The sequence below is a fragment of the Gorilla gorilla genome, chromosome 4 (assembly GCF_029281585.2).
Source record: "Gorilla gorilla gorilla isolate KB3781 chromosome 4, NHGRI_mGorGor1-v2.1_pri, whole genome shotgun sequence".
Taxonomy (NCBI): domain Eukaryota; kingdom Metazoa; phylum Chordata; class Mammalia; order Primates; family Hominidae; genus Gorilla; species Gorilla gorilla.
In genome coordinates, this window is record NC_073228.2 from 114,973,629 (window position 1) to 114,989,394 (window position 15,766).

General features: G+C 39.0%; 1 pseudogene; it reads right to left on the reverse strand.

Moving 5' to 3' along the window:
- Positions 1-3,073: 3,073 nt before the first annotated feature.
- LOC101130373 (proline-rich nuclear receptor coactivator 2-like) lies at positions 3,074-3,802 on the reverse strand (annotated as a pseudogene).
- Positions 3,803-15,766: the final 11,964 nt, after the last annotated feature.

Consider the following 15,766-nt stretch of genomic DNA (forward strand, 5'->3'; position numbering starts at 1 on the left):
CTTCCTTCCTTCCTCCTTTCTTTCCTTCTTTCTCTTTCATTTTCTTTTTCTTTTTCATTTCTTCCTCTCTTCTCTATTTTCTTTCTCTCTTTCTCTCATTATTTTCATTCTTTCTTTCTTTCCTTTCTTTTTCTTTTCTTTTCCTTCCTTCCTTCCTTCCTTCTCTCCTCCTTCTCTTTATTTCTGTTGGCTCTCCTTGCTGCTCTTTCTACATGGTTGATTTTTAAATGTTTTAAGGTGGTTTGATGGGATAAGTAAGTATAGCAAAATAGTATTTATGAAAATAGGTGAAAAAGAAAAATGGAAATCATGAGTGGAAAGATAAGCTGTAACTAGGAATGGGGCTGTTACAATACTGCACATCACAGAGACTTCCTTGCTAAAGATGAGCTCCAAACTTAGTTCTAAGCCGTCTTGCAGTTAACATAAAAAGGGAAAACTGATCAGTCACCATATCCCCAGCTCTTGAGCACATTGCTGATTTTAACAAAATTGGGATTCCATTAATAAGAAATAAAAGGAGAAAGTTTATTGGGTAGAAAACTAGTGGCTTCTACCACATTCTACCCCTTTGGCTTTGTAATATTCGTACACACTCTTCCTCTCATAAATAGACTACCTTCTCCAGCTTCTCCCTGAGAAATACCACACCATTGTCTCATCCAGTTATTTCATTCACTTCAAAGATAGGATCTTTTGTAATGTGCTTTCTGCTTTTCATCAGGTCTCGAAGTGGCTCCTCATTATCTGTCGAGGAATAAGGTTAAAGGGAGGTTATAAGTCTTTGTTTGAAAAAAGGAAGAACAAGAAACACAGCAGTCACTAGTCCACATAGCACATATCAACCAATTATTGCCAGGCAGGAACAATAAGGACTCCCTACTCTAGCAGTGAAATAAATTTATTGGCTAGCCAAATTTGCTAGGGTCCTGTTGTTTATTACTCTCTATGGCCACTCGAAAAGAGACACGGAGAGGACAACCTTTCAGGACTGCACAGCTTCCACAACTCATTTCTGTGGGTGAAATGTGGGGGCTCCGTTATTTCTTTATTAATTGACTGATCATTTGATGTTGGATATTTCTTTTTTGGGGGGGTAAAACAATTTTATTATTTTAATTTTATGCTTCAAATTCATGTTATGTACATTAAGTATCATATAAACTTGTCTTTAGGATATTAATATTTTACTTGGGCAATATTATTTTATCTGAATGTATTCAGAGAAATACAACTTAGCCTTCAGCTTATAAACATCACAAAAGATGAAAAATTGGAAAACAGAACACTAACAATTGGAAATATTAAATTGACCCTCATATCTTTTTTCTTTTAACTTGCTATTTGGTTAACTTATATTTAGCATTTACCCTTGAGATTGGTAAAACATGTTATCAATGTATTACGCAAGAGTTTACATCTTTTGCATAAGTGGCCCCCTGGGTTACCCTTACTCTTGACCAAATAAAAAACAAACACCACTGGCACTGTACATAAACTATCTTTGTATCATAGGTTGCAAGTCTTGATAAAAGCCAAACAAATATTTGAGGTTGGAGGTACCACTTGGTAGTTCTTCTCTGGGCTTAGAGAAGGAAAAAGAATAGTCCCCTGCTGCATTTTATATCTCTTAAAAACAATGGTTCAGCAGCCTAAACCTTTTTGGTTACAAAGCTTATTACACTAGGGTTTACTTTGAAATATAGTTTACAACCAAATCAAGTATAACATACACACACTGGTAGTTCAGCACAAGGGCAAACTTAAAAAGATATTATTTTGGGCCTTTAAAATTAGGCCATAGTATAAAAAACAGTCCATAATCTTACATTCAGAAAATTCATATTAAATATTTATTTTCTGTAGGATAAAGGCCAAGAAAATTTTACACATGCATCAGTTTATTACACGTATTTACATGGCTCTTTCTTCCCTAGGTACTTACTACCTTCATATTGTGCAACTGCCCCAAGCAAGCTTCCTCTCTCGAAAGCATGTTTTGCAGGAATGATCACCCCAGATCACTTTCAGAATAGGTTGTGCAGTGCTGTAATACAAAAATATATTTTGAAAGCTGTTGAGTGACCATTAAATACTGTTTATATAAAAGATGGTTTTGGTATATTGTTGGCAGACCCTTACTGACTATATTTAAGAAACAGGGCCATTGGAGTATACTATGCCTCATTCTAACGAGTCCCAAGTGCCCTTTCCAACTTCACCACTGTACAATTTACTAAAATGCAACTATTAAAAACATTCACAATTTCCTTTAGCAGTGCATCTGGTTGTTGGCTTATTCCTAGTTTGGGTGTTTCTAGAGACTAAACTTTCAGTTGTTTACCTAGTCCTCAGTCCTTGTATGTTTTAGATAAATGTTTATAATCTGATTCACTAACTTTCAAAATCTACTGATCCATGAATGATAAACTTAAATCACCATTTTCCCCGAACAAGCAAAAGAAAAAGTTGATTCCTTTACCACTCCCCACATCTAAACTTGAATGGTTTCACTTAAAAGTTACTCAGTTGAGAACACTTAATATCAAGTACAATTATTAATTTAATTCCTTTAAGTTGCGCTGATGCTACATTACATCACAATGCACATAAAACAAATGAGGTGAAGTCTAATTATATATTTTACATTAATTAGCAATTCTACACTAATAGATTAATTCCCCAGTGAATTTGTTTCAGACCAACTGACAATTATCTGTAAACACAACTAATTTTTTTTTTTTTTTTTTTTTTTTGATGGAGTTTCACTCCTGTTGCCCAGGCTGGAGTGCAATGGCATGATCTCGGCTCACCGCAAACTCCACCTCCCAGATTCAAGCAATTCTCCTGCCTCAGCCTCCTGAGTAGCTAGGATTACAGGTATGCACCACCACGCCCCGCTAATTTTGTACTTTTAATAGAGATGGGATTTCTCCGTGTTGGTTAGGCTGGTCTCAAACTGCCGACCTCAGGTGATCCGCCCACCTCGGCCTCCCAAAGTGCTGGGATTATAGGTGTGAGCCACCGCGCCCAGCAACACAACTAAATTTAAACATCAGTACTTTATCTTATTTTATACCTGTACTTTAAGTAAGGTTTTAATTTGAAATATCATTATTTCCTTATCTGAAGGAATAAAGGAAACAGGAACCCAGTGGAATGATAGTTTGGGAAGAACTCTTGGTGATGGCAGCTCAATAAATTTGGCTCCAGTATAGTTGTGATTCGCTTGAGATTTAAAAAGTAAGCTGGGGCCCGGGCCCGGTGGCTCATACCTGTAATGCCAGCACTTTGAGACGCCAAAGCAGGCGGACCGCTTGAGGCCAGGAGTTCAAGACCAGGCTGGCCAACATGGTGAAACCATGTCTCTATTAAAAATACCAAAAGTGTCCAGGCATGGTGGCAGGCACTTGTAGTCCCAGCTACTCAGGAAGCTGAGGCAGGAGAATCTCTTGAACCTAAGAGGCGGAGGTTGAAGTGAGCCAAGTTGGCACCGGTGCACTCCAGCGTGGGCGATAGTGTGAGACCCTGTCTCAAAAAAAAAAAAAACAAAAAAAAAGTAAGCTGGGACCTGATAAGCTAGAGCTCCAATTTTGATTATTTGGGAAATTTTTATTCTTCCCCCCATTTTGCATGACCTGTTATGCAGCTGCTAATTAATTCCACCCACATCCTCTTTCTTTTTTCTTATGAACCATCTTCTGGGAATTCTGATCCTTGGTCTTCTATTAAGTTGCTTTTGGTTCTTACTAATATTTCTAGATTGAGGGGCTAGAATGTTATACCTGTCTCCACCACCCATCTTCAGCTTTTTTGTCACTTTTCGGTCAGCTTTTTAGAGAGCAGGGTTTCCAATACCTGTCCTCTTCCTTGCTGCCAAGCTCAAGATAATAGATGTTACTTTCTGATGGATCCTTTCCTTTGTCTCAGTATAGAAGTTCTCATAGGTCGATCTGCTAAATGCAGCCTAGGAGCTGAGGCCAACATCTGAGTTTCCTCAGTACACAAGTCTGAGATAAGTCCTAGCAACCTCAAGCTCAGAACTATGGCGGCAGCAGCTCCCTCTCCATGTCAAAGCCTTCCTGCCTTTCCAGGGAGAGGCATGGACCAAAGCCCATGGGCACTGAGGAGTGAACTGCTGCCCACCCTGGTGTCTGCAACCCTACCTCCTCCTTCTGCCTCTACTGACCTGATATTTCTCTAGAAATACAGTTCCTTCTGAAATTTTGTAGCCTTTCAGTCTATTCAATGCCACATGTGAGCAACCATAGCCAAAGATAGTATGGACTCATAATATTAATGTCTGAGAAATATTGTTTCCTGGTCACAGGTCTTCATTTTTCACACGTAGTCTTTCCTTTTACCTTCTGTCATCAGCAATGTGAAATCACACATTTGGAGGAAAAGCAACACCCTTTAATCTCTATTTACCAGCAGGTGTGCCTCCTTTGTCCAGCAGAGACCTGGAAGAGAGAGCTGGGAACCCAATACCAGCCCCTGCTAGAGCTGCTGCTTCAGCTCTGACGTGAAAGGCTTCAGTTTAAGGTAGGAAAGCAATGTGTTTTCTTCACAAAGCTGGTAGACTCTTATCATATAGGCTTCTCAGACATCTTAGATTGCAGGCCACAGGCCCACACCTGCTCTCTTAGCTGTCAGAATGACTAGCTTTAGTATGAATTCATTTCTTTCAAGTAGGACTTTGCAAAACTCAGCAATAAGAAACACACACATTTTAACTTTTTCTATTACTTCCCTTGATGCTGCAGCTACAATAAGCACAAAAATATAAATATTTAATAACCACATTAAAAAGGTCACCAACTTCGCAGCTTGTAATGGGTGAGACCTGTCTACTTCTCTACCTTGTATTCCTGGAAATTTCACATTTTTGTTCCTTTTACTTGCAACATCCCACTTTCAGGTACCCCATTTTGCATCAGAGGAGAGGGCGCAGGCAAGCAGTAGAAAACCCACTACAGTGGCTTAACCAGATGAGGTTTTTTTTAGTGTGTGTAGGCTGCTGTAGCTAAATACTCTAGACTGGGTGACTTACACAACAGAAATTTATTTCCCACCGTTCTGGAGGCTAGGGAGTCTAAGATTAAGGCGCTGCTCTTTTCAGCTCCTCAGATCTCTTTTTCTTCTTCTAAGACCACCAGTCTGATCAGATTAGGTCCCACCCCTATGACCCATTTAACCTTAAATACTTCCAAAAGGACCTATCTTCAGTCACATGAGGGGTTAAGACTCCACATAAATTTTGTGGGGACAAAATTCAGTCTATAATGGCTTTCTTTAGGCAGACAGAGAGTCCAGAGTTAGGGTAGTAGATCCATGAAGCCATTGCTGTTCCAGGCTCCATCTGCCTCCCTACCTTCCTGTCTTTAGCATGTGGCTTCTGTTCTAATGGCCACAGGATGCCTATTTTACATTTGCCCACCTTACTGGTAGAAAGTATGAAGAAGAATTGCATGTTTATCAGGAAGCAAAATTTTTCCCCAGAAATTCCCAGCAGACTGTTGTTATCGACATTCCATTGATGAGAACTGTTTCATGCAGAGGCCCCTAACTGAAGGGCATGGGGTGCTAGTTGAGTTTTGTAGCTTGGGACAATTTTTCTTGGAACAAAATTCGAATGCTGTTAGTAAAGGGGAAGAGGCTAATAGATATTGGGAAGATAAATCTCAGGGTTTGTTATAGGGTTCCTCCAGATAGGCTGATTATAACACTCACAAGCATTATTCAGTACAATTAAAATAAATCAGGAGCGGGGAGGGCTCCTAATATTCTGGATTTATAAGTCTTTGAAATTTTAGTTTAATCCACAGAATTCTTTTAAAGTTTCCTCCAAAACATTTTTTTTTCTGTATTTCTATTCTCCACAAATATTTTTTTCTGCATCAGAACACAATTTGATTGAACATTAACTCTGATATTCAGAGACAGCATCAGATTTTGGTCACTAGTACTAGTCTTTATGTAAGAACCAAGATTCCTTGGAGGATAGCAGAATCCACGTATTGGACCCAGAAAAATTATGTTTCGCTGAAGTGAATGATAAACCGCTTCTGGGCAGAAGCACTCTTACTCTCTCGGAGTCCTCAGCATCTCAGGAATGAGCTGCAATACCACATTGTGCCAGTAGATGACGACACCATCTAACATGTGAGGACTCCTTACCCTAAATCCCTTAAATTTCAAGCATCGAATTAGAAATTATTTTCTGTTATCAAGTATGTTAGTTTGACTTCCTACCAGTTGATTTTAGAAATGAGAAACATATATTGAAATAGTAACATTAAATATCAGAATTTGGTGTGTATTTATCTTTCAATTAGTGGTAATTTCTGCAAAATGAAAATCATCTTCAAGGCAATGCAAATGATTTATTATAGGCGAGCACAAGTTTCCAGGTGAGCAAACTGTTTTGTGAAGAAGCCGGAGGAAAACTGATTAGATGAGTTTAACTGTTGTGGCCACAAAGTCTTATGGCAGCCACTGGTTTTCAATCTCGTCTGAATATTGAAATATATTTGTACTAACTGCCCAGATTATATTGAAATAATGTAGGCAGTTAAAAAAATACCTGTCTGGTTCTTAATTCAAAAAATGCTCATTTAACTGGTCTACAGTATGGTCTGAGAGTCAAGCCTTTTAAACGCTTCCCAGGTGATTCTATTTTGCAGCCCATATTGAGAACACCTGCCCTTGGCTTAAGGCTCCCATCACCCCATGTTGCAATTAGTTGCTTAAACCGGCCGATCTCACCCAAATACAGAGTTGGTGATTATCTACCAGGTGTAATCTGTGAAACTAGGAAGGCCCCTGCTCCTCCTTAGGAAAAAAGCCATGGTGTCTGCACATCTACCATCATGAATGCATTTCTTCGTTGCAGAGAGAGATGGTAAAACAAACCAATCACAAACTAACAGAAAAATTCGGGAGAATCACACTCTGAGCTTTATTCAACATTGCTATTAATTTGTTTTAACTGTGTTTCAATGAATGTTCTTTGTGTGAAAGGGACATAAGGGAAGAGAGTTTTGGAGTTTGACCATGTCGAGGAAGAAGTGAGCAAATGCTAAAGATTTGGGCATGGCTCAAAGAGGATAGGCTCAGTAGGACCCAAAGATCAAGTTGTGGGGCCACTGGGAAGCTCAACAGACAGAAGAATAGGTTACAGAAGACAGGGAGACAATATAATCACTTCTTTAGTTAATCCTCAAAACAGCCCTACAAGAGAATACTAGCATTATTTCTTTCTTTCTTTTTTTTTTTAATTTTACTTTAAGTTCTGGGATACAGGTGCAGAATGTGCAGGTTTGTTACATAGGTATACATATACCATGTGATTTGCTGCACCTATCAACCCATCATCTAGGTTTTAAGCCCCACGTGCATTAGATATTTGTCTTAATGCTCTTTCTCCCCTTGCCCCCCACTCCTCGCCAGGCCCCGGTGTGTGATGTTCTCCTCCCTGTGTCCATGTGTTCTCATTGTTCAGCTCCCAATGAGTGAGAACATGTGGTGTTTGGTTTTCTGTTACTGTGTTAGTTTGCTGAGAATGATGGCTCTCAGCTTCATCCATGTTCCTGCAAATGACTTTAACTCATTCTTTTTACGGCCGCATGGAATACATATAGTATTCCATGGTGTATATGTGAAATACTGGCATTATGTCTACATCACATATAAGGCAACCCAGAAAACAAGAGTGTGTTTCAATAACTTGGCCAAGGTCACTGTACTAGTCCATTTTTATGCTGCTATAAAGAACTGCCTGAGACTGGGTAAATTATAAACGAAAGAGGTTTAATTGACTCACAGCTCCAAAGAGCTGTAGAGGCCTCAGAAAGTTTACATCAGGGCAGAAGGAAAAAGCAAACACGTCCTTATTCACATGGTGGCAGTAAAGAGAAGAATGAGAACTGAGTGAAGGGGGAAGACCCTTATAAATCCATCAGATCTTATGGGAACTTACTATCACAAGAACGGCATGGGGGAAACCAACTCCATGATTCAATTACCTTCCGCTTGGTCCCTCACATCGCACGTGGGGATTACAGAAACTATAAAATGAGATTTGGCTGGGGACGCAGACAAACCATATCAATTACTTAACTGGTAAGTGGCACAGCTGCACCATTTGGGGTTCCAACCAATGCATTTCACCCTTCTCATTCATGTTTGCTGCCCTTATGAACTGAATGCCTTCAAGTCAGTTAGCTACATTTCCTTATTTATTATTTGGAAATGTTAATGCCCCTACATCTTAGAGTTGTACTGAGAAATACAAGGTACAACATATTTAAAAGTGCTCAGAGCACAGCACGAAGGCTCGCACTGTTTAGATCCCAGTGTGGTGCGTCCTGTTATTATCTTTCTGACACTTAGACATTGCTGCCTCTCTAGACTCATTGCTATGATCTGAATATTTTGTCTTCACCAAATACATATGTGAAATCTTTATTTTATTTTATTTTATTTTACCTTTTCTATGTTTAGATATTTAAAAAATTTTTTCCATAAGACATTGGGGTACAGATGGTATTTGGTTACAGGAGTAAGTTCTTTAGTGGTGATTTGTGAGATTTTGGTGCACCCACCACACAAGCAGTACACGCTGCAGTTTATTTGTAGTCTTGTATCCTTCATCCCTCTCCCACTCTTCCTCCCAAGTTTCCAATGTCCATCGTATCATTCTTATGCCTTTGCATCCTCATAGCTTGACTCCCGCATATCAGTGAGAACATGCGATGTTTGGTTTTCCATTCCTGTGTTACTTCACTTAGAATACATATGTTGATATCTTAATCCTCAAAGTTATGGTATTAGGAGCTGGAGCCTTTGGGAGATGACTAGGTCCTTAGTGCAGAGCACCCTCATCAATGGAATTACTGCCTTTATAAAAGAGGCCCCAGAAAAGCAAAATGGGTAACTGAGATGATGAATATGTCGATACGTTCATCTGTTCCCTGTAGTAACCATCTTACTATATATGTATCTTACAACATCATGTTGTATGACTTAAATGTGCACAATAAAATTATTTTTTTTAAAAAGAAATAGTTCCATTCAAATAAATAATTTATATTAAATAAATATAAAATGCCCCAGAGAGCTGCTTTGTTCCTTTCGCCATTTGAGGACATAGCTAGAAGGTGCTGTCTATGAATTAGAAAGCCGTTACCAGACACTGAACCTGTTGACACCTTGATCTTAGACTTCCCAGCTTCTAAAACCATGAGAAACTAATTTCCATTGTTTATAAGCCACCCAGTTTATTTTGTTATAGCAGCCTGCACATACTAAGACACCCAGAAAACCTCCAAAAATTTTAAACCACTTAAATAATATGATTATTTAAACAAAGAAAAGCATGAGCAAAAAGTCTGAAAATTTTATTCATTCACTTATTAGGCAAACATTTAATAAAAACCTGATATATACTAGCTATTCCAGTAAGGATACAGAGTTAAAAGAGTCATAGATTCCACCTGATATGGTTCAGCTGTGTCCCCACCCAAATCTCATCTTGAATTGTAGTTCTCATAGTCCCCGTGTGTCAGGGGAGGAACCCAGTGGAAGGTAATTGAATCATGGAAGTGGTTACCCCCATACTTCTGTTTTCATGATAGTGAATGAGTTCTCACAAGATCTGATGGTTTTAAAGGGACTTTACCCCGCTTTACTTGGCTCTTCCTCCTGCCACCATGTGAATAAGGACAAGTTTGCTTCCCCTTCTGCCATGATTGTAAGTTTCCTGAGGCCTCCCCAGCCATGTGGAACTGTGAGTCAATTAAACCTTTCTCCTTTATAAATTACCCAGTGTTGGATAGTTCTTTATAGCACTGTGAGAAGAGATTAATACACTACCTACAAGGAGCTTATAGTAATAGCTCAGGCAAATGAATACATTGTAATTTCAGAATGGTGGTATAAAATAACATATTTTCTAATACATCTCATATACTACTGTGTTAATCAGCGTTCTCTAGAGGTACAGAATTAATAGGAGATATATATATATATAATAGGATATATATATAATAGGATATATATAATAGAATATATATATAATAGGATATATATATATATATGTGCGTTTATTAAGGAGTATTAACTCACATGATCACAAGTGAGGTCCCACGATAGGCCATCTACAAGCTAAGGAGCAAGTAAACCAGTCTGAGTCCCAAAGCTGAAGAACTTGGAGTCTGATGTTTGAGGGCAGAAAGCATTCAGCATGAGGGAAAGATGTAGGCTCAGAGGCTAAACCAGTCTAATCTCTCCATGTTCTTCTGCCTGCTTTTATTCTGGCCACACTGGCAGCTGGTTAGATGGTGCCCACACAGATTGAGGGTGTGTCTGCCTCTCCCGTCCACTGACTCAAATGTTAATCTCCTTTGGCAACACCCTCACAGACACACCAGGAACAATACTTCGCATTCTTAAATCCAATCAAGTTGACATTCAATATTAACCATCACAACTATTCAGAGTAACTCATAATAACTAAGGTTTATTGAGTACTTACTATGTGCCAGACATTGTGCTCCATGCTTTATGGTTTTAAATTAATCCTCAGAAATTCCTTATGAAGTAGGTGTCCGCAATATTTCCACACAGAAATGAGAAAACGAAAGTACAGAAAGGTAAAATAACTTGTTGAAGGTCTTACAGCTAGGAAAGTGTAAAAACACATCTGGATCTAGACAATCTGACTCCAGAACCTGGAAAGAAGCATCTAAGTGATACTGGGAGGATCAACATGTGAGATGCCATGAGCTTTGAATACATGCATATTTTCATTTTTAGAGCCCTCAAACAAGTTTGTGTATTGAAATCCTGTGATATAAGTGTTTGCTATCTTCATTTTAGTATTTGTTGAAGCGTTTGTTATCTTAATTTTGCATTGATTCTTCCACATCCACATCTGAGAAATGATAAAAAGGAGCTGTGGTGTGGGAAGCCCCTAGAGCTACAATATAAGCACTAAAAGAATCATAAAGGTCAAGGTCATAAATGGAATGTTTATGACTAACATAGATGTTAGGTGCCTCAATGAAGAGTTTAAAATTGATGCCAAATTCAGTTTCAGGCCCTGATATGAGCTCTGATAAGGTGGGGCGATGGTGGGATGGGTGATTCTCTGTGTCTATTGTGCAGTCTGTGCCTAACGGACTGGTCCATGTGCTGTGCTTTAGGACCTTTGGTTATGTCAGTTATATGAAGACATGCTTTTTGACATCAAAAGTAACCTTTCATTGGAGTCCAAATGTAGGCCTACGTATTTCATACTTGGTGATGGATTTGAGTGGTGTTCAAATTCTCCCACCTCAAATACCTTGATAGCCCCACTCAGTAATTCAAGACTGAAAATTTATCATTAATGCTCTTGTTGGTTCAGTGGATTGCACCTTTTAAAATTTGAACATCCCTCCTAGAGGGGAAAGATCACTTTTTAGAATGTTGTCAGTTATTGAATTGGTTTAGCAGTCTCTTCCTAGTCAGGTGACTAAATGCTCCCCCAAAAGAAAAAAAAGAAAGCAGAGGCTTCTTATTTACAGATGTAAGTGTAAACTGAAGAGTTAAGAAGAGTATTAACACAGAGAGGGAAGGGATTTATTTTAGTTCATTTTGTGTTGCTATAAAGAAATGCCTGAGGCTAATTATTTGACACACAATTCTGATGCCTGGAAAGTTCAAGACTGGGCACGTAGTGAGGGCCTCAAACTGCTTCCACTCATGGTGAAAGGTGCAAGGGAACCAGTGTGTGCAGAGATAACTGGCAAGAGAGGAGGCAAGTGAGGGGGTGGGAGGTACCAGGCTATTTTTAACAACCAGCTCTTGTGGAAACAAACAGAATGAGGCTGGGCACAGTGGCTCACACCTGTAATCCCAGCAGTTTGGGAAGCTGAGGTGGGCGGATCACTTGAGGTCAGGAGTTTGAGACCGGCCTGACCAACATGACGAAACCCCGTCTCTACTGAAAACACAAAAATTAGCTGGGTATGGTGGTGCATGCCTGTAATCTCAGCTACTTGGGAGTCTGAGGCATGAGAATTGCTTGAACCTAGGAGGCAGAGGTTGCAGTGAGCCAAGATTACACCACTGCACTCCAGTCTGGGCAAGAAGTGAGACTCTGTCTCAAAACAAACAAACAAAAAACTCACAGAATGAGAACTCACCCTTCCCTAAGAAAAGGCATTAATCCATTTATGAAGCATCTGCCCCCATGACCCAACCGCATCCTAGGAGGCCCAACCTTGAATATCAAATTTCAACGTAAGGTTTGGAGGGGACAAACATCCAAACTATAGCAGGCACTAGGGCCAGAAAGCTCATTCCACAATTCTGCCCTGAATACCTGCAAAGGCTGATGTCACAGGGACTAAATTCAATTAAGGAAGGCTTTCTCTTTCACTGAGGAAGTGACTACATAGAAATAAGTGGATCTCTTGCTGCCATTCTTTTCCATTCAGTCTATTTGCTATCCAGTAGCCAGAGTAATTTTGATGAAGTATAAATGGAATTATGTCACTCCTCTCTTTGAAATCTTTCAATAGCTCCAAGTTGTCCTTAAAATTAATTACTGCAGGTATCCTTCCCATGGCCTGCCAGGCCTACTTGATTCTCTGCCTGTTTCATAAATCTCAGTTTATACCAGTCTCTTTCTTTGCACTGTAGTCTCTATCGCAAGTGTTCAATAAACATTTTTAGTGCTAAATTATTGGAAAAATAAGTGTCTGTCCATCTATAAAAATTACTGACACTCAGACACTGGGCCAGCTCAGACACTCAGCTTCTTTCCTGCTTCATACCAATTTTCCACCTTTATTTCTAGCCCCTGCCCCTTCTCCTGTCCTGCCAACCTGGAAGTCAGTGTACTCATGTTTGTTTTTATTATTTACTTATCTAAAAAAATACAATAAGACTAATCACTAGCCTATGGGGAGATTTTTACAGCTTTCACCCTTCCTCTGTTATTCTCCAGTTCTGTCTTGGTACCTGTTTGCTGATCTTTTCATTGTTATCTCTCTTTTATTCCCCTTTTGGAGGACCCATAACTCTGCCAGTCCTCCTGCTGTGACATCTAAGCTAGCTGCTCCTCCTAGAGGCTAGTAGCACTACTGACTTTGCCTTATCTCTCATTCCAAAAGAGCACAAATGCAGAGCCTGCAGACACAAATGCAAATCCCAGCCCAAATGCTTATTGGCCATATAAACCTGAGCAATTTCCTTAACCTGGCTTGAGTTTTCTCAGTTGGAAAAGGAGAAAATAATTGCTTTTCAGGATTGTTGTGAAAATTAAATGATAGACAGTATAGAATATCACAGTACCTAGCACAAAGAAAGTCTTCAATAAATTTGTTTCCTTTCCTTCCTACTCAAACCAACTGGTCTTGTGTTCCACTGTAGGGTGGATGCTATTTGGTTCATATGTCTGTTCAACATCTATTCTTCTTCCTGAAAACAACCTGATTTCCTTTTGGTAGATTTATCTGTGCTGTACAGTTCTGGTGGGGCTGTACATTTGGTAGCCTTATTCTCTGTGGACTTGATCCAAACTTGTCCCGTTAATTCCTTTACCCTTAGGCCTAAGAAAAGACACATGGATAGAAAAAAAAAATGGTGTCTGTATAGCCAGAGCTGCTCTTGCATCTGGTCCTGATTCCTCTCTGGCATACAAACTTGGGTTTCCAGCCTCTGGTCCATTCCATAAAGTGCTTGTTATCCCTTTAATACATTCCCTATATTGTTTAAGTAACCCGAGTTGTTTCCTGTTACTTGCAAATGAAGACTCTTATCTGAGAAGTATTTCCCTGTGAATCTTTGAAGTCTCATTACATTTTACCTTGTTTTGTTGTAATTTGTATATTTGCAAGGCCAGATGCTATCTTTTAAAAGTTTGTTCACCTATTTTTTTCTCCCACAAGACTTTTCTTAGTATGTCTACTTGTTAATTTTTCTATTATTCAAACTATGACTGATGGTATTAATAACCAAGAGTCATTATTTGAATATAGATCTCTCATTTTCCTTTCAAGACTCCAACAGAATTAAATCAACTTTCTTAGTGGAATGATAGCTGGCTGATCTAACTAGTTTGATTAACTAAACTCACCAGAAAGACATATGCAAACCACCTACCAGGTAAAGATATTTAAACAAGTAAGAGGTCTTCTCAATATACAACGCTTTACATTCCCAAAAGTAACCAAACAAGGGATACAAGGATGTCAGATTGAAGGGTGCTTAATGGAGTCTTTCAGGGATTTCCTCCTGGAAGGTCAAAGAACACTCTACATATGTGGCAGCCCAACCTACCTACACACAGGCTCTGAATGAATAATAGATGCTTTATATGCAGCCTCCTTGGCCTTGAATTTATTATTTCCATTCTATAGGTAAAGAATAAATGGCTCATGGAACTTCAATGACTTGGAACACTGTATTCTGAATCTATCAAGGTCTCCAAATCCTGATCTTTTTCCACCTAACCTCATTAAAATGTTGATTAATGGTAAGAGGTAGCAGAGGCTGAAAGGAATCATCATAGGGAGTGTCAAGTGAAGACTGAATTCTAATACCAGCCCTGCCACTGTCCAGCTAGTTGGGTCACCTTCGGGCAGTCACTCAATTTGTTACAGGCTTTAGTTTTATTATTTATATTAGGTTGAAGTCTATGAAGTTGCTGTTTTTGTAGGTTACAAAAGGTCAGAGTTCAACAATTTGAGTAAAATGAGACTGTAGGATGAGTAAAACAACATGATTTGTTTTTGTCTATTATTTTCCATAATTACAATTTGTGCTATGATCTAAATGTGTCCTTCAAAATTCATATGTTGAAGCATAATTGCCAATGTGATAATATGAATTATAATATAAAAAGATAGAGCCTTTAGGGGGAGATTAAGTTATGATTGTAAATGGAATTACTGATCTTATAAAGAGCTGGAGGGAACTAACTAGGCCCTTTATTGCCCTTCTGCCTTCTGCAACGTGAAGACACAGCATTCATGTCTTTTGTCCGTTTGCCCCTTCTGCCATGTGAAGATGCGACATGAATGCCTAACTCACCATGCCCTGAATCTGCAGGCACCTTGATCTTCGACTTCCCTATGTCCAGAACAGTAAGAAATAAGTTGTTATAATAAATTACCTGGTCTCATATATTTTACTATAGCAGCACAAACAGAATAACACAATTTGGTAACCACCATGGTCTCTATGAAAAATTTTGCCATGATTAATGGTGATGACATTGCAAGGTCAGGCAAGTCAGTTGATTCCTTGGGAGCTGCATTACTTAGTATTGACATAGGATGATTCCACCCAGCTAGAAGCGCAGTATGATAATTTTCTATTGTTTCTATGCAATACATCAAGGCTTTAAAACTTGCATACTGAAGGCAAGGAAGCAGTGAATGCTAGAATAGCACAATGAAATCTTGCTTCATGTGAAAATTTAAAATAAGGATAAACAGGAAGAACCCAGGGAATTGATCTGAATTTCATTTTCCTTTTGCCTTTTATTCCAATTACAGGACCATTTCCAGGAGTGGCTGTCTCATGGAAAGCCCATGAGTCTTTTGTTGTAATCAGGACAGGAAGCCTAATGCTTTAGGATGCTGTAATTATGTTTTCCATGAGTGTTTTCTCAGGGGACTGGCTTCAGAACTCAGAAAATTCTCCTCAAGGAAATGAAATTGTTCTGATTTAAAACTCATGGTTTCCACTGAAACTCGAGTGGTCTTTAGCT